Here is an 8,838-nt window from a genome sequence, read left to right as displayed (position 1 = left end):
TTTAGTACATATGTATAAGCATTCAGTAATTTTAATGAAAAAAAAGTACATTTATCTTAGTAATAGTGACACCTGTTGTTTAGTGTGATGAACCCCCACGGTTGGGTACAGGAGCATAGAAGTTTTTAATTAAAATTGTTTTCCATAAGAAAAATGAAACCATCATACATGGCCTTATAAACAGCCTTTTACTTCATAGTGGGGTGGGTGGAGTAAAGCTGTGATTATTTTTATTACTTTCTGACCATCTAGTTTGCCATTTACCATGTCCATATAAACTAAAGCTCCAGCCAATATCAGATTTGACTACTTGTTTCAAGCTATGGCACTTGGAAATGAGTGTTGTGACATGTGGCAAATGTCCAACTGTCTTGGTTAATAAGATTGGCTATATTTCAACTAGAAACAGGTAAACCAGTATACCTGTATGTACGAAGCCAGTGATCGTTATTCAAGCCAAAGAAACTGCATCTATTTATATAAATACACATGGACAGAGAATATTTTCTTGGAGCACTAAATGTGACAATTGCCCTACTGTCTGTGATAAATATACCACACCAGCTACATAGTGCCCGACGAGGAGTTGGGTAGGTAGTGAAGAAAAACATTGACTGAAGCCTGGCAGAGGACTGAATTGTTGTCAACAGCAACAAACATACTGGGAAAGTCAAAGACAGTGAAAAAACAAACAAACAAAAAACACACAGGCATATAAATACTAACTTTCTAGGATCTTTATTGACTCCAAGTAATCCAGAGTAGAACGAGATGAATCAACGCTATACTCCGCCATCTTTATTTTAATATTAGATGCAACCATTATTCTGTAGGGGACAACGGGTCATAACTTGAGGGGAGTTAACACCCATGATTTTTAAAATGCCTTGATCAATAAGAGTCTAAGTTACAGGGAACATTATTTTCATTTTTCAGTGGACCAATAAATGCATTTGACAGGAAAATAGAAAAACTCTACCACAACAGCAATTAGAACAGCTTGCTGCATTATAAGTATCACTTCCCTGTCAAATTAGTGGTTCATGCTTATTTGAATCTGAACATAACAGGCCAATTCTATCACACCTTGCTAGGCTTGAACTTCCATCCAATCAGAGCATTCCAAATGAACATGATTCTCCACAAAACTAGAGGGCGCTCTGACCAAAAAATTGCCATGATCTAAATAAAAAGAACTGAATGTCCACAGTTATGTCTGTAGGTGTACCTTACCTGCATGCAAAATAAAGTCCAAGATTGGTCGGTTATGTACGTACTTATCCAAAATGAATTCATACCCATTTTAACACGTAGCCAGGGTGGTGAAATTAAACGGTACCCACCGAAAAATACACAGGGTCAGAACCCTGACCAACATATTGAAATAAAGTCCAAGATTGGTCGGTTATGTACGTACTTATCCAGAGTGAATTCATAACCATTTTAACACGTAGCCAGGGTAATGAAATTAAACGGTACCCACCGAAAAATACACAGGGTCAGAACCCTGACCAACATATTGAAATAAAGTCCAAGATTGGTCGGTTATGTACGTACTTATCCAAAATGAATTCATAACCATTTTAACACGTAGCCAGGGTAATGAAATTAAACGGTACCCACCGAAAAATACACAGGGTCAGAACCCTGACCAACACATTGAAATATAAAGTCCAAGATTGGTCGGTTATGTACGTACTTATCCAAAATGAATTCATAACCATTTTAACACGTAGCCAGGGTAATGAAATTAAACGGTACCCACCGAAAAATACACAGGGTCAGAACCCTGACCAACATATTGAAATAAAGTCCAAGATTGGTCGGTTATGTACGTACTTATCCAAAATGAATTCATAACCATTTTAACACGTAGCCAGGGTAATGAAATTAAACGGTACCCACCGAAAAATACACAGGGTCAGAACCCTGACCAACACATTGAAATAAAGTCCAAGATTGGTCGGTTATGTACGTACTTATCCAGAGTGAATTCATAACCATTTTAACACGTAGCCAGGGTAATGAAATTAAACGGTACCCACCGAAAAATACACAGGGTCAGAACCCTGACCAACATATTGAAATAAAGTCCAAGATTGGTCGGTTATGTACGTACTTATCCAAAATGAATTCATAACCATTTTAACACGTAGCCAGGGTAATGAACCAATGCATTGCCTGATATTAAATGTTAACTAACGTTTTAGTACATATGTATAAGCATTCAGTAATTTTAATGAAAAAAAAGTACATTTATCTTAGTAATAGTGACACCTGTTGTTTAGTGTGATGAACCCCCACGGTTGGGTACAGGAGCATAGAAGTTTTTAATTAAAATTGTTTTCCATAAGAAAAATGAAACCATCATACATGGCCTTATAAACAGCCTTTTACTTCATAGTGGGGTGGGTGGAGTAAAGCTGTGATTATTTTTATTACTTTCTGACCATCTAGTTTGCCATTTACCATGTCCATATAAACTAAAGCTCCAGCCAATATCAGATTTGACTACTTGTTTCAAGCTATGGCACTTGGAAATGAGTGTTGTGACATGTGGCAAATGTCCAACTGTCTTGGTTAATAAGATTGGCTATATTTCAACTAGAAACAGGTAAACCAGTATACCTGTATGTACGAAGCCAGTGATCGTTATTCAAGCCAAAGAAACTGCATCTATTTATATAAATACACATGGACAGAGAATATTTTCTTGGAGCACTAAATGTGACAATTGCCCTACTGTCTGTGATAAATATACCACACCAGCTACATAGTGCCCGACGAGGAGTTGGGTAGGTAGTGAAGAAAAACATTGACTGAAGCCTGGCAGAGGACTGAATTGTTGTCAACAGCAACAAACATACTGGGAAAGTCAAAGACAGTGAAAAAACAAACAAACAAAAAACACACAGGCATATAAATACTAACTTTCTAGGATCTTTATTGACTCCAAGTAATCCAGAGTAGAACGAGATGAATCAACGCTATACTCCGCCATCTTTATTTTAATATTAGATGCAACCATTATTCTGTAGGGGACAACGGGTCATAACTTGAGGGGAGTTAACACCCATGATTTTTAAAATGCCTTGATCAATAAGAGTCTAAGTTACAGGGAACATTATTTTCATTTTTCAGTGGACCAATAAATGCATTTGACAGGAAAATAGAAAAACTCTACCACAACAGCAATTAGAACAGCTTGCTGCATTATAAGTATCACTTCCCTGTCAAATTAGTGGTTCATGCTTATTTGAATCTGAACATAACAGGCCAATTCTATCACACCTTGCTAGGCTTGAACTTCCATCCAATCAGAGCATTCCAAATGAACATGATTCTCCACAAAACTAGAGGGCGCTCTGACCAAAAAATTGCCATGATCTAAATAAAAAGAACTGAATGTCCACAGTTATGTCTGTAGGTGTACCTTACCTGCATGCAAAATAAAGTCCAAGATTGGTCGGTTATGTACGTACTTATCCAAAATGAATTCATACCCATTTTAACACGTAGCCAGGGTGGTGAAATTAAACGGTACCCACCGAAAAATACACAGGGTCAGAACCCTGACCAACATATTGAAATAAAGTCCAAGATTGGTCGGTTATGTACGTACTTATCCAGAGTGAATTCATAACCATTTTAACACGTAGCCAGGGTAATGAAATTAAACGGTACCCACCGAAAAATACACAGGGTCAGAACCCTGACCAACATATTGAAATAAAGTCCAAGATTGGTCGGTTATGTACGTACTTATCCAAAATGAATTCATAACCATTTTAACACGTAGCCAGGGTAATGAAATTAAACGGTACCCACCGAAAAATACACAGGGTCAGAACCCTGACCAACACATTGAAATATAAAGTCCAAGATTGGTCGGTTATGTACGTACTTATCCAAAATGAATTCATAACCATTTTAACACGTAGCCAGGGTAATGAAATTAAACGGTACCCACCGAAAAATACACAGGGTCAGAACCCTGACCAACATATTGAAATAAAGTCCAAGATTGGTCGGTTATGTACGTACTTATCCAAAATGAATTCATAACCATTTTAACACGTAGCCAGGGTAATGAAATTAAACGGTACCCACCGAAAAATACACAGGGTCAGAACCCTGACCAACACATTGAAATAAAGTCCAAGATTGGTCGGTTATGTACGTACTTATCCAGAGTGAATTCATAACCATTTTAACACGTAGCCAGGGTAATGAAATTAAACGGTACCCACCGAAAAATACACAGGGTCAGAACCCTGACCAACATATTGAAATAAAGTCCAAGATTGGTCGGTTATGTACGTACTTATCCAAAATGAATTCATAACCATTTTAACACGTAGCCAGGGTAATGAACCAATGCATTGCCTGATATTAAATGTTAACTAACGTTTTAGTACATATGTATAAGCATTCAGTAATTTTAATGAAAAAAAAGTACATTTATCTTAGTAATAGTGACACCTGTTGTTTAGTGTGATGAACCCCCACGGTTGGGTACAGGAGCATAGAAGTTTTTAATTAAAATTGTTTTCCATAAGAAAAATGAAACCATCATACATGGCCTTATAAACAGCCTTTTACTTCATAGTGGGGTGGGTGGAGTAAAGCTGTGATTATTTTTATTACTTTCTGACCATCTAGTTTGCCATTTACCATGTCCATATAAACTAAAGCTCCAGCCAATATCAGATTTGACTACTTGTTTCAAGCTATGGCACTTGGAAATGAGTGTTGTGACATGTGGCAAATGTCCAACTGTCTTGGTTAATAAGATTGGCTATATTTCAACTAGAAACAGGTAAACCAGTATACCTGTATGTACGAAGCCAGTGATCGTTATTCAAGCCAAAGAAACTGCATCTATTTATATAAATACACATGGACAGAGAATATTTTCTTGGAGCACTAAATGTGACAATTGCCCTACTGTCTGTGATAAATATACCACACCAGCTACATAGTGCCCGACGAGGAGTTGGGTAGGTAGTGAAGAAAAACATTGACTGAAGCCTGGCAGAGGACTGAATTGTTGTCAACAGCAACAAACATACTGGGAAAGTCAAAGACAGTGAAAAAACAAACAAACAAAAAACACACAGGCATATAAATACTAACTTTCTAGGATCTTTATTGACTCCAAGTAATCCAGAGTAGAACGAGATGAATCAACGCTATACTCCGCCATCTTTATTTTAATATTAGATGCAACCATTATTCTGTAGGGGACAACGGGTCATAACTTGAGGGGAGTTAACACCCATGATTTTTAAAATGCCTTGATCAATAAGAGTCTAAGTTACAGGGAACATTATTTTCATTTTTCAGTGGACCAATAAATGCATTTGACAGGAAAATAGAAAAACTCTACCACAACAGCAATTAGAACAGCTTGCTGCATTATAAGTATCACTTCCCTGTCAAATTAGTGGTTCATGCTTATTTGAATCTGAACATAACAGGCCAATTCTATCACACCTTGCTAGGCTTGAACTTCCATCCAATCAGAGCATTCCAAATGAACATGATTCTCCACAAAACTAGAGGGCGCTCTGACCAAAAAATTGCCATGATCTAAATAAAAAGAACTGAATGTCCACAGTTATGTCTGTAGGTGTACCTTACCTGCATGCAAAATAAAGTCCAAGATTGGTCGGTTATGTACGTACTTATCCAAAATGAATTCATACCCATTTTAACACGTAGCCAGGGTGGTGAAATTAAACGGTACCCACCGAAAAATACACAGGGTCAGAACCCTGACCAACATATTGAAATAAAGTCCAAGATTGGTCGGTTATGTACGTACTTATCCAGAGTGAATTCATAACCATTTTAACACGTAGCCAGGGTAATGAAATTAAACGGTACCCACCGAAAAATACACAGGGTCAGAACCCTGACCAACATATTGAAATAAAGTCCAAGATTGGTCGGTTATGTACGTACTTATCCAAAATGAATTCATAACCATTTTAACACGTAGCCAGGGTAATGAAATTAAACGGTACCCACCGAAAAATACACAGGGTCAGAACCCTGACCAACACATTGAAATAAAGTCCAAGATTGGTCGGTTATGTACGTACTTATCCAGAGTGAATTCATAACCATTTTAACACGTAGCCAGGGTAATGAAATTAAACGGTACCCACCGAAAAATACACAGGGTCAGAACCCTGACCAACATATTGAAATAAAGTCCAAGATTGGTCGGTTATGTACGTACTTATCCAAAATGAATTCATAACCATTTTAACACGTAGCCAGGGTAATGAACCAATGCATTGCCTGATATTAAATGTTAACTAACGTTTTAGTACATATGTATAAGCATTCAGTAATTTTAATGAAAAAAAAGTACATTTATCTTAGTAATAGTGACACCTGTTGTTTAGTGTGATGAACCCCCACGGTTGGGTACAGGAGCATAGAAGTTTTTAATTAAAATTGTTTTCCATAAGAAAAATGAAACCATCATACATGGCCTTATAAACAGCCTTTTACTTCATAGTGGGGTGGGTGGAGTAAAGCTGTGATTATTTTTATTACTTTCTGACCATCTAGTTTGCCATTTACCATGTCCATATAAACTAAAGCTCCAGCCAATATCAGATTTGACTACTTGTTTCAAGCTATGGCACTTGGAAATGAGTGTTGTGACATGTGGCAAATGTCCAACTGTCTTGGTTAATAAGATTGGCTATATTTCAACTAGAAACAGGTAAACCAGTATACCTGTATGTACGAAGCCAGTGATCGTTATTCAAGCCAAAGAAACTGCATCTATTTATATAAATACACATGGACAGAGAATATTTTCTTGGAGCACTAAATGTGACAATTGCCCTACTGTCTGTGATAAATATACCACACCAGCTACATAGTGCCCGACGAGGAGTTGGGTAGGTAGTGAAGAAAAACATTGACTGAAGCCTGGCAGAGGACTGAATTGTTGTCAACAGCAACAAACATACTGGGAAAGTCAAAGACAGTGAAAAAACAAACAAACAAAAAACACACAGGCATATAAATACTAACTTTCTAGGATCTTTATTGACTCCAAGTAATCCAGAGTAGAACGAGATGAATCAACGCTATACTCCGCCATCTTTATTTTAATATTAGATGCAACCATTATTCTGTAGGGGACAACGGGTCATAACTTGAGGGGAGTTAACACCCATGATTTTTAAAATGCCTTGATCAATAAGAGTCTAAGTTACAGGGAACATTATTTTCATTTTTCAGTGGACCAATAAATGCATTTGACAGGAAAATAGAAAAACTCTACCACAACAGCAATTAGAACAGCTTGCTGCATTATAAGTATCACTTCCCTGTCAAATTAGTGGTTCATGCTTATTTGAATCTGAACATAACAGGCCAATTCTATCACACCTTGCTAGGCTTGAACTTCCATCCAATCAGAGCATTCCAAATGAACATGATTCTCCACAAAACTAGAGGGCGCTCTGACCAAAAAATTGCCATGATCTAAATAAAAAGAACTGAATGTCCACAGTTATGTCTGTAGGTGTACCTTACCTGCATGCAAAATAAAGTCCAAGATTGGTCGGTTATGTACGTACTTATCCAAAATGAATTCATACCCATTTTAACACGTAGCCAGGGTGGTGAAATTAAACGGTACCCACCGAAAAATACACAGGGTCAGAACCCTGACCAACATATTGAAATAAAGTCCAAGATTGGTCGGTTATGTACGTACTTATCCAGAGTGAATTCATAACCATTTTAACACGTAGCCAGGGTAATGAAATTAAACGGTACCCACCGAAAAATACACAGGGTCAGAACCCTGACCAACATATTGAAATAAAGTCCAAGATTGGTCGGTTATGTACGTACTTATCCAAAATGAATTCATAACCATTTTAACACGTAGCCAGGGTAATGAAATTAAACGGTACCCACCGAAAAATACACAGGGTCAGAACCCTGACCAACACATTGAAATATAAAGTCCAAGATTGGTCGGTTATGTACGTACTTATCCAAAATGAATTCATAACCATTTTAACACGTAGCCAGGGTAATGAAATTAAACGGTACCCACCGAAAAATACACAGGGTCAGAACCCTGACCAACATATTGAAATAAAGTCCAAGATTGGTCGGTTATGTACGTACTTATCCAAAATGAATTCATAACCATTTTAACACGTAGCCAGGGTAATGAAATTAAACGGTACCCACCGAAAAATACACAGGGTCAGAACCCTGACCAACACATTGAAATAAAGTCCAAGATTGGTCGGTTATGTACGTACTTATCCAGAGTGAATTCATAACCATTTTAACACGTAGCCAGGGTAATGAAATTAAACGGTACCCACCGAAAAATACACAGGGTCAGAACCCTGACCAACATATTGAAATAAAGTCCAAGATTGGTCGGTTATGTACGTACTTATCCAAAATGAATTCATAACCATTTTAACACGTAGCCAGGGTAATGAACCAATGCATTGCCTGATATTAAATGTTAACTAACGTTTTAGTACATATGTATAAGCATTCAGTAATTTTAATGAAAAAAAAGTACATTTATCTTAGTAATAGTGACACCTGTTGTTTAGTGTGATGAACCCCCACGGTTGGGTACAGGAGCATAGAAGTTTTTAATTAAAATTGTTTTCCATAAGAAAAATGAAACCATCATACATGGCCTTATAAACAGCCTTTTACTTCATAGTGGGGTGGGTGGAGTAAAGCTGTGATTATTTTTATTACTTTCTGACCATCTAGTTTGCCATTTACCATGTCCATATAAACTAAAGCTCCAGCCAATATCAG

Source organism: Saccoglossus kowalevskii, unplaced genomic scaffold, assembly GCF_978046115.1.
Source record: "Saccoglossus kowalevskii unplaced genomic scaffold, keSacKowa6.1 SCAFFOLD_285, whole genome shotgun sequence".
Taxonomy (NCBI): domain Eukaryota; kingdom Metazoa; phylum Hemichordata; class Enteropneusta; family Harrimaniidae; genus Saccoglossus; species Saccoglossus kowalevskii.
The sequence above is the reverse complement of the archived record's forward strand: the minus strand, read 5'-3'. Positions refer to the sequence as shown.